Consider the following 12,045-nt stretch of genomic DNA (forward strand, 5'->3'; position numbering starts at 1 on the left):
CCCCTGACCTCCTGGGAGAGGCTGGAGGTTCAATCAATTGCTAATGGCCAATGACTAAATCAGTCATGACTGTATAATGAAGCTTCTATAAAAACCCAGAAGCATGGGTTTTGGAGAGCTTCTAGGTTGGTTAACACACAGATGTGCTGATTGAGTGGCCAGCCTGGAGAGGGCATGGAAGCTCTTGTACCCCTTACCACATACCTTGCCCAATGCATTTGTTCTATCTGGATGCTCATCTGTATCCTTTATCATATGCTTTTATAATAAACCATTAAACATAAGTAGAGTTGACCCTTGAACAACACGGGTTTGAGCTGCATGTGTCAACTTGCGTGTTTTGTTCTCAAGTTTTTATTTAAATTCCAGTTTTTATTTCAATTCCAATGTAATATTAGTTTCAGGTGTAGAGTTTACATCACTTACATAAAACATCCAGTGCTCATCAACAAATGCTCTCCTTAATACCTCACCTATTCCACCCATCACCCTGCCACCTGCCTTCTAGTTACCATCAGTTTGTTTTCTGTAGTTAAGAGTCTGTTTTCTGGTTTGCCTCTCTCTTTCTTTCCTCCCTGTGTTATCTGTTTTATTTCTTAAATTCCCCATATGGGGGTGCCTGGGTGGCTCAGTTTGTTGAGTATCTGACTCTTGATTTCTGCTCAGGTCATGATCTCAGGGTCTTGAGATCAAGCCCCGTGTCTGGCTCTGTGCTCAGCAGTGAGTCTGCTAGGGATTCTCTATCTTCCTCTCCCTCTGCCTCTCCCCTCCCCATCTCTAAAATAATAAATAAATGAATCTTTTAAAAAATACCACATATGAGTGAAATCATTTGGTGTTTGTCTTTCTCTGATTGACTTTAGAACTCTATGGTCAGTAGACATGGCACCTTTGAGGTTTTTTGCTGGATTTCTGGGGGAAGGGGCCTGCTGAACTGCTCCTTAGGAACACTTGTCTGAAAAAAGCAGTGCTAGTGAGCCTAGGGGGTCAGGATTTGTTGTAAGCAGGTTAGGCAGCCAGTGTTGGCACTGTGCTGTTTAACTGAAGTTGGTTTAGCTGACGGGTGGGGAAGGGAAATGGTGCCAGCCAGCTCCTTTGTCCCCGAGGAGAGGATTCTGTGCTTCCTGCTCTCAGGAAAACGCTCTTAGAAGAGTGAATAATTTCCCCTTGTACATCCCAGATGTTTTTCAGATTGCTGTTTTCATGCTCTCTGTTTCTAGGTTGCTTGCCTGCCTGGAGAAACTCAGTGCACTTTGGGCTCTATTGCAGCTAAGTCTGCTGACTTTTAAAGCTTCAAACTTTTAAGGACCTTATGTGGTGGGGACTGGTGCTTGTTTTCTGGGGGAGGGTTTTGCCACACTGGGACTGATGCAGATTTCACCAAGAAGGGTAGTCGCATCAGAGCGCAGGAACATGAGATTTGGAACAAAACAGGCTAAACAGCCAGTGTCTGCTTTAGCCACCCTCAGCAGGTGTCTCTGGCCTATGCTGAGGGGTGGGGGGAGGGGGGATAGCACCCACTGGCTCTTTAGTCCCTAGAGAGATGACTCTAAGAACACCAGCTCTCACAGATGCACTCCAAGAAGAGTGAATAGTTTCTCCCTGCATACCTTAGGCGATCCCTTGATAGCCCCATGTCCAGCAACCCCCCCACCCCGGCCTCGGGTTACTTGTGTGCCTTCTTTCCAGAAATAGGGCAGCACCCTCAGGTCTCTATCCCAGCCAATCCCACTGACCTCTAAAATTCCTGTCTTTGAGATCTGCTGATTGGAAAAACACAAAAATCAGCCCCTCTCAGTTTCCCAGACAATGGCTTTGGGGAAGTGTTCTCCTTGCGTGTATCACTGTGTCCTCTATTCTCTCTCACCTTGCTCCTTGACTAGGGCTCCCTCCTCTCCACAGCATCATGATCCACTTCTCCCCCAAACCACATATTCGCACTTCCTTACCTTCCTTGTTGTGGCCTCCTCTCTCCCTCTAGTTATGCAGTTTGTTCTGTCAATCCTCAGGTCAATTTTTTGGGTATTCAGAATGACTTGGTAGTTATCTAACTGTCTTCCGGGGAAGAAGCAAGCCTAGGATCTTCCTACTATGCTGCCATCTTAGCTTCCTCCACTTATGTATGTAGTATAGTACTGTAAATGTATTTGCCTTTACACATCTGCCTTTACACATTGCCTTTACACAATGTGCTTGCTTTACACATCTAACATAAAAAATATGTATTAATTTAATTTTGTTATCAGTAAGGCTTCTGGCAAACAGTAGGCTGTTAAGTTTTGGGGGCATCAAAATTTCTACATGGATTTTTCAACTGCACAGGGGGTTGGATGGGGGTGGGTGGGTGGTGCCCCTAACCCTGTGTGAGCCTCTGTAGCAAATTAACCAAACTTGAACTTGGAGGGAGTTATGGAAACCTCCCATTGTAGCCAAATTGAACAGAATTGTGGGTAATCTGGAGATATGCTACATGTGTTTGGCTTCTGAAGTGAGATGGGAGCAGTCTCGCGGGACTGAGCCCTTAACCTGTGAGATCTAGGACTACCACCAGGTAGTGTAAGAACTGAGCTGAATTCTCAGACTCCTTACTAGTCCCCAGAATAGCTTGGTATTTTGTAGGGGGGGGGACCCCTCCATACACATTGGAATTGGTTCCAGGAATCAATAATCTCCCTCTCCCATTTCTTGCCCTCTTAAGGAATTCTGGTCTAGAGGATGTTTTCTTAAACTTTCTCAAGTTAGAGAAGCTATAGATAATCTCTAAGATATGATTAACCCTCAAATTTCCCTGTATCTTGATTTAAGAAACGAACTCATATTCTTATGAAAACTTCCTTCTCATCTCCATTCCTTATCAATGTTATCACAATTAGGCTCTAAATTCCCAGAAGAAAACAATTATATGAATTTGGTTCACCACTGCATTTTCATTGCCTATTTCAGCTCAAGGAACATAGTTGGCATTCACAACATATTTGCTGAATGCCTGCCATTTACCTAGTAATTGAAGCATGAAAATCTTGTGGGCATGTTTTATTCACTTGTTTCTTTATTTTTCCATATGTTGTACTTAGATTCTACTGTTCCTTTGTATTTCTAATACTTGCTACATATCTTTTATCCAGTATACAACTCTAGCTCTTATTACCTGTCTCTAGGACTACCACATTTACAATTAGACTTCCATTCTCAAGTCTCTTCTTACCTTAATTCCTCGTTGTGTACTACAACAAAGTAAATCTTTTTATTTCATTCATGTATTTTTAATAGACTTTATTTTTTGAGCAGTTTTATGTTTACAGAAAAATTGAGCAGAATATAGTTTCCAAATACCCTTTACCTCTCTCCTAGTTTCCCATATTATTAACATTTTGCATAAGTGTGGTATATTTGCTACAATTAATTAGTCAATATTGGTATATTACTATTGACTGTAGTCCATGTTTATAATAGGGTTCACTGTGTTGTACATGCTGTGGTTTTTGACGAATGCATAAGGACATGTATTCACCATTACAGTATCATATGGAATATTTACTGCTCTAAACATTCCTTGTGTTTCACCTCTTCTTCCCTCCTTCCCTAATCCCTGGTAACCACCGATCTTTTTACTATTTCTATAGTTTTACCCTTTCCAGAATGTTATATACTTGGAAAAATACAGTTTATAGCCATTTCAAATTGATTTCTTTCTCTCAGCAATGATGCATTTAAGGTTCCTTCATGTTTTTTCATGACACGATAGCTCATTTTCTTTTGTCACTGAATAATATTCATTGTATGGATGTACTACAGTTTATCTATTCAATTGAAGAATATTTTAGTTGCTTCCAAGTTTTAGCAATTATGAAGGAAGATGCTATAAACATTAATGTACAGGTTTTTGTGTGAATGTTAAGTTTTCAACTTGCTTGGGTAAATACTGAAGAGTGCAATTGCTGTATTGTGTGGTAAGAGTATGTTTAGTTTTGTAAGAAACCACCAAACTGGCCTCCAAAGTGTCTGTACCACTGCATTTCCTCCAGCAATGAATGAGAGTTTCTATTGCTCCAATCCTTGACAGCAATTTGTGTTGTCAGTGTTCTGAATTTTAGCCATTCTAGTAGGTGTGTAGTGATAACGTTGTTTTTGTTTTGTTTTGTTTTGCTTTGTTTTGTTTTTTAGAGAGAGAGACACACACAAGTGGGGGGAGGCACAGAGGAAGAGGGAGAGAAAGAATCTTAAAGAGGCTGTATGCTCAAGGCAGAGCTCTACATGGGGCTCGATCTCAGGANGAGAGGGAGAGAAAGAATCTTAAGGAGGCTGTACGCTCAATGCAGAGCTCTACATGGGGCTCGATCTCAGGACTCTGAGATCTTGACCTGAGCCGAAATCAAGAGTTGGACGCTTAACGAGTCACCCACGTGCCCCTGATGTCTTGTTATTTTAATTTGCATGTCCTGATGACATATGATGTGGGGCATCTTTTTATATGCTAATTTTCCATCTGTATTTCTTCTGTGTGAGGTGTTTGTTCATATCTTTTACCGACTTTTTAATTGGGTTGTTTGTTTTCTTAATGTTGAGTTTTAAAAGTTATTTTTATATTTTGGATACCAATCCTTTATCAAATAGGTGTTTTGCAAATATTTTCTCCCAGTAGGTGTATCATCTTTTCATTCTCACAATAGTGTCTTGCAAGCGAAAGTTTTAAATGTTAATAAAGTTTAACTTATTAATTTTTCCTTTTATGAATGATGTTTTTGGTGTTTAATCTAAGAAGTCATCACCACACCCAAGGTCACCTAGATTATTTTCCTATGTTTTTTCCTGCAAGTTTTATACTTACGCATTTTACATTTAGGTCTGTGATCCATTTTGAGATAATTTTGTGAAGGGTGTAAAGTCTGTGTCCCCATGCATCTTTTTCTCCACTTAGATGTCCGGTTGTTATAATACCATTTTTGGAAAAAAATTATCCTTCCTGTATTGAACTGCCTTTGTGCCTTTGATTTGATCATTTGATTGTATACATGTGGATCTATTTCTGGGCTTGCTATTCTGTTTCATTGACCTTTTTGTTTACTCTTGTTGCCAATATTATTTCTCTGAAGTGTTTGGGAATTTCTACAGATATATCTTCAAATTTAATTTCTTATTTAACTCTCTCTAATTTGATCTTTAACCTTTTCATTTTGTTTTTAATTTTAATAATTTTAATTTTCATTTTGGAAAGTTCAACCAAGTTTTTTTTTTAATTTGTTCATTCTTTTTTTATTGATCGTGGTTATTCTATCTTTCATTTCTACAAATATTTTATACCATTCTATATTCTATATCTAACATATCCAGATTTATAGTCTTTAGGAGTGTAAATCTAATGTTCCACTCATGGTAACTTGTCTTTGGAGATAATCTTTCTGTGAAAGATTTGCTTATTCTTAACATGTGATAACATGTAACCTAAATTGTGGATAATTCCCCCCAGGGAGAATTTATAACTGTTTCTTCCTAGAACCAGGGTGTATCAAGAACCTGGCACTACTTCATTCTCCTTCAAAAGTTTTTCTCTAAAGCAAGGTCCTCAGGCTGGGCTCCCCCCTTCTGTTCCTGGGTCAAGTTGCATTTTCCTCCTAGCAGTGCTTTTATTAGTGTGCTCCTCAAAACCCTACCCTTCCTGTCNGCTGGGCTCCCCTCTTCTGTTCCTGGGTCAAGTTGCATTTTCCTCCTAGCAGTGCTTTTATTAGTGTGCTCCTCAAAACCCTACCCTTCCTGTCTACTTCTTGCTCACATCTCAGGTACCCACTCACTTTCATTTTCTTTTTGTTGCAATGTGGTGGTCCTTGGAGACCCCAATTACTTACTACTTGCCAGATCAACAATGCAACAGAAAGTTCTTATGCATGATGTGTGCAACAACAGAGTTCTTTAGAGAATCAAGGCTGCCATGATGTAGAAACTGAAAATCTTTTTTTCTAAGGTGTGGTGTTCTACACTAATGAGTGCCAGATATTTTCTTTATGATAGTTCTGTTACAACAATGAAAAGTTTCCCTTAAACTCATTGTCTAGGTCCATTTAATAAAGAAGTCTCTCTCATGGCTAGACTATTCTAGTCTTAACATTTAACACAAGAACTTCATGTGTATTGTTAAAGAAGGCTTTAATATTGACTCAAATTCTTGTCCTCTTTTCATTGAAAGTAGAGTTTATATCTCTACATTTTTTAAAAAAAATATTTATTTTAGAGAGAGCACAAGCAGGAGGAGCAGAAGGAGAGGGAGAGAGAATCTCAAGCAGACTTTACGCTAGGCTGAGCATAGAGCCTGACATGGGGTTTGATCTCAGGACCCTGAGATCACAAACTGGGCTGAAACCAAGAGTNATGTATTGTTAAAGAAGGCTTTAATATTGACTCAAATTCTTGTCCTCTTTTCATTGAAAGTCGAGTTTATATCTCTACATTTTTAAAAAAAATATTTATTTTAGAGAGAGCACAAGCAGGAGGAGCAGAGGGAGAGGGAGAGAAAATCTCAAGCAGACTTTACGCTACGCTGAGCATAGAGCCTGACATGGGGTTTGATCTCAGGACCCTGAGATCACAAACTGGGCTGAAACCAAGAGTTGGATGCTTAACCGACTGAGCCACTGAGCCACCCCTATATCTCTAAAATTTGTTATTATATACTACATATTCTGTAGTTTATAGTAATAGTTATATTACTGGGTTTATAGTAATAGTTATTATTTTTACATGCCTAATATATTATAAACAATGGGTCAGAGCTTTGCTTTTATTACTTTGAACTACTACAACAATCCTAAAGGTAGATAGTCCTTTTCTAGAGATAAGTAAATGAGAAGTTGAAATAGTTTATAAAAGATAAAGCACAACTTCAGTTTATATGCTAATCAGATATTTGTTTTGAAAATAGGGGAAGTAAAATTTTATGACAGATCAATATCCCTGTAAAAGGTTTAGTTTCGGTCCTCAAGTCTTATCTTTGAATTGGCTTTGTCAAAACAGATCTTTTAATTTTTTTTTCAGGAACTTTATGAAAACAAAAAGTTAGGGATTAATCTTTATGATGAATATATCTACTAATCAATTATAGTGGCATAAGAGTGGAACTCCTTTGAAAAAATAATCAAATGATTTTGAAGCCATGAAGTCATTGGTAATGAGCTGTATCCATAGATAAGGAAGATGATCAAATGAATTCATAACTAGAGACTAACATTTCCAAAAATTTTAAAAATAAGTACAGAGGAAACTGAATAGAGTGACACTTTATAGTGGCATTATCTGAAGATTGCTGATTGAGTGATCTTTTCATTTAGTAACTAGGGCATGTTATATACATTGGACTTATTACAGAGCATTTTTTCTTGAACTTAATATTGTAATAGAATAATAAAATCCATTATATACAATGTAGTATAGACTAATAAATAAAATAAAATGTAAATCCATTTTATATAATGTATATTATTTCTCTCTCTATATATATATGTAAAGTGAACTTAATTTGCATCAAATTATAACTGCATCTTCTTCTAATATACTAGAATAACATTCACATTTTTTTCAATTTTCATCAAATAAATGTGTAGATGCTACAATATTTAAAAGACAAATTCAGGAGGAAAAAATCTATAAGAGGTTGAATAGATCCAAGTTTTATGACTTGTTTTAATTAATTTAAAATGAAAAATGTAAATTGCCTTTGGGAAGTCACATAAATATAATTAATCAATAAGTATTTTATTAAAAGTGTATTATGTTCCCAGATTTGTAAGCAAGAATAGGATGTAGGAGATATAAGTTGTTAGGGTATTCTAGCTGTTATAGACAAACCCTTAATCTCAGTGGTTTAACATATTGGAAGTTTCTTTATTTCTCAGATCAAGCCTTATAGGGTTTTTTTTGATTGGTAGGCTGTTCTGATTTAGGAACTCAGTCCTTCAAACTTTTGTTCTCCCATCTTTGTGTGTGGTTTTCAAGTCTACCCTGCTCATTTGCTTCAAGCTGGAAGGGAAAAATACATGGAGAATATTTTGTAGGAGAGTTTTTTGGTGAGATTGGGGGCAGATTTTGATGGGCCTGGTCTTGAATGGTACACATTACTCCCTCCCTCTCTTCCATGTTCCTTTGGCTAGAGCTCAACCATGAGACTACATCTAAGTGCAAGAGAGGTTGGAAGTTTAGCTCTGTGCCCAGGAAGAAAAAGACATGGTTTGTTGTAGCATAGAGAAGTTTTTGAGATTGATATAAAATCATTGTATATTAAAAATTGAATTGTTATTATTTTGACATGTATCTATCATTTGGTATATAAGGAACTCAGGCATATAAAGTTTATTTATTTATTTTTAAAGATTTTATTTATTTATTTGAGAGAGAGAGAGGGAGAGTGCACAGAAGGAGAGTGAGGAGGAGAAGCAGAATGGGAGCCCAACGTGGGTCTGAATCCCAGGACTCTGGGATCATGACCTGAGCCAAAGGCAGACACTTAACCAACCAAGCCACCCAGGTGCCTCACATATAAAGTTTAAATGACCTGCTTAAGTTTATATAAAGTAGAAAAATTAATATACAAATTCAGGTCATTTTGACCCTGAGACTAGGGTTCTTTTATTTCTTATCCTAGGCACAGTCTAGTAGAGATGCAAGAAGTAACTACATGTCATGCAATTAGGGAACACTGCCAAGGCCATTAACTGGGGCTCCTTCCCTTCGCCTGGGATAGTGTAATTGGTNGATGCAAGAAGTAACTACATGCAATTAGGGAACACTGCCAAGGCCATTAACTGGGGCTCCTTCCCTTCGCCTGGGATAGTGTAATTGGTGTACAACCCAAAGATTATTTTGATTGATTCACATAGTAATTTTAAACTTTTTAAAAAGTAAGTTACTGTCTTAGTCTACTCAGGCAGCCATAACATAAAACCATAGATTGTCTTAAACAACAGAAATTTATTTCTCACAGTTCTGAAAGCAAGAAGTCCAAGATAAAGGTGCCAGTTGATTCAGTTTCTGGTGCAAGCTCTCTTCCTAGTTTGCAGACAGCTGCCTTCTTGTGTCCTCTCTTGGCCTTGGTGTGTGCATTAGGAGAGAGAGAGATCTTTTTCTTCCTCTTCTTAGAAGACTACCAATCCTATCAGATTAGGTCCTTACCCTGATGATCTCACTTAACTTTGTATCCTAAAAGCTTTATCTCCAAATACAATTGCATTAGGGGCTGGGGCTTCAACATATGAATTCTGGGGGGACATAATTCAGTCTACAGCAGTTATTAATATTTAAAAATCAAAATTTCACATGAAACTTCAGACTTCTGGCTTCTGTAAAAGCAAACAGAACAAAACAAAAACCTTCAAGGTCTGACCACTTTGGACTTAATACATGACAAAAACAAGAAAACACCAATAACAGAGAGAGAGGGGTGTTGTGGCTTTATGGGCGTTCTTTCCCATTCAGCACAGTCCCCACCTTTTAATACCTGATTTGCTATTTTAAGCATTTAATATTGTGATCCTTGAATATAGAACATCCTGAAAGAGTTCTAGAGCTCTTGTGTGTAAATCTATAAGTTTTGGATGTATCTCCTCTTCATCTGCTTGAGGAAATTGAAGTTCTTTCTTTGTAGATGAGTTTCCTTGCAGGTGAGCATCAATAAAGTAGTGAATTTTTTCCATAGACAGTGTTTACTTGTACCCAGGAAATTATGAAAGTTATCTTGTGGACAGTATTCAAGTGTGAAATATTTATTTGGATCCATGGTCTGCTCTCTAACCTTGCCATAATTCTCAATCTTTCTGTGTCCCTGGCTTTCTAATTATATTTATATCATTTCTCTTAATCTACTTCTTAATCTACTTCTCTTATCCATATTTAGAGGCAGACTTCACATAGTTTTAGACAATAGTGCATACCTACTGAATTCTGAGAACTATATGTTTTTATTTCAAAAGAGACTCAGAAATAGGAATATACTGTCAAATTACATTTTGTGATATAGAATATACATTATAGCACATGGGGCACTTAGGGCCTCATTCTGAAAATTATATCATTCCTAGTTCTAACATTTGACTCTTCCCATTTTAATTTTCCACATCTTTTACTACTTTGGAGACAGATCATAAACACTGGTCCATGTATACCAACCACCATATCTTGAAAATTCTCAAGGATTAGATGAAACAGGCAACTCAGTCATACATATAGAAAATGACAATAGTGAAGGTCTTAGCATTTTGGTATACACTTCTTAGCTACTCTGAAGATGATCTATCCAGATCACAGATTGGGGTAAGTTTCCAAGTCTTGCAGCATAGGCTCCATGTAGACAAAGGAAAGAGGTCACATTTTAGTACTTCTTGGGTCTCAATTTCTTTATCTACAAAATGAGGATGATAAGAATATCAGCTAATATAGTTGTATAAGGATAAATTATCTGAAGCATTTAAACTGCCTAGAATAATGGNGGGGAAGGGACAAAAGGAAAGGGAGAGAGAGAATCCTCAAGCAGACACCCTGCTGAGCATGGAATCTGACCTGGGGCTCCATCACAGGACCCTGAGCTCATGACCTGAGCCAAAATCAAGAGTCCATCACTTAACCAACTGAATCACCCAGGCACCCTGACAATGGATTTTCAAGTCAATTTAGTTTTCCTTTGTATCCTGTTTCCTCCACTTCCTACTTATACGAATGAAGTTTGTGATTTCTTTATGTGTAGAATGGGCAATAAAGAATAGCAGCCTTGTCAGGTTATATAAATGTATAATTAGACAGAAATAGTGTAAAGATCTTAGTCCAATATTTGGCATATAACAAGTACTTGATATATTACAAATAGATGTGTTAAAATAGATGATTGTAGAATGCTAGTTCCAAATGGGGGAAAAAAGGATCTTGGAAAAGCTTCTAATAATATCAGTGACTAGTTTTAAAAAAGAGTGGATTCTTGCTCTGTGTATCTCCATAGTGTGAGATTAGGCATGAAAATGCCTAATGTCATATTAAATCAAATTCACATTGCATTATGTGAATCAATTAAGTTAACTTACATAGCATTCTTAAAGTATATAGTATTTGTTTTGTGTAAAGAATTAATATGGTGTTTTAGGAACTTTGGTGAGGAGAAAAAAAGCTGTTACAAATATTTTATAATGTGTTGTTATTATTTACATTGACAATGAAACAAGAAAAGCCTTCTCGAGGATTTTTGTATTCATTGCCATGTGGCAAATATTGACTAAGATGTTTGTCAGTGTTCATTATTAAGTATGATCATTTTTGAAATTATTGAAATAAGCTGTCAAGATGAATGCTTAGCATTTTAAAACACTGACCAACTTTTCATGGTGGTTGTCAATTAAAAATGGAATGAAGCAGATTTTCCAGAAATATATGTCATTACCTGACACTGAATGATAATTTACTATATCCAGTGGATCTTGCTATTGGCATTTTAGTTATTTGCTATGGATTGAAACCTGGCTACAAATAGGAATCACCTGGAGAAGGTTATTTATTTATTATTTATTTATTTATTTGACAGAGAGAGAGAGTGAGAGAGAGAGAGAGAGCATGAGCACAGGGAACAGCAGCAGGGAGCCTGATGTGGGGCTTGATCCCAGGACTCTGGAATCATGACCTGAGCTGAAGGCAGACACTTAACTGACTGAGTCACTCAGGTGCCCCTTGGAGAAGGATATTTAAAATAGAGAAGTCCACACGGACTTCTTTCCTTGGAGATCTTGTTGCTTCAGGAAAATGATCAGAAATCTGTACTTGTAAGAAGCATCCCAATGATTCCAGTGATCTTCTGGATTGGGAAATGCTGATCTTTTGCTCTAACACATCTTTATTCCAGGCCTAAAAAATACAGTGCATGAGATATTCATAAATCATTGCAAAGATTCAGATAAATATACTTTTTAAATATACTTTTTGGTAATGTATATGTGAACCCTATTTGAATCATTTTGGAAGAATTTAAATATGTAGCATATTTTATGTAAGGGCTTTCATCAATTACAGAAATAAAAGTTTTAA

The 12,045-nt window shown here is 37.0% G+C and overlaps 1 protein-coding gene across 1 annotated transcript in view; it reads left to right on the plus strand.

The window, feature by feature from the left end:
* Positions 1-12,045, plus strand: part of CNBD1 (cyclic nucleotide binding domain containing 1) — a 429,548-nt gene that overhangs the window by 30,787 nt on the left and 386,716 nt on the right. The gene's annotated exons all lie outside the window — the stretch shown is intronic.

The sequence above is a fragment of the Ailuropoda melanoleuca genome, chromosome 9 (assembly GCF_002007445.2).
Source record: "Ailuropoda melanoleuca isolate Jingjing chromosome 9, ASM200744v2, whole genome shotgun sequence".
Lineage (NCBI taxonomy): Eukaryota > Metazoa > Chordata > Mammalia > Carnivora > Ursidae > Ailuropoda > Ailuropoda melanoleuca.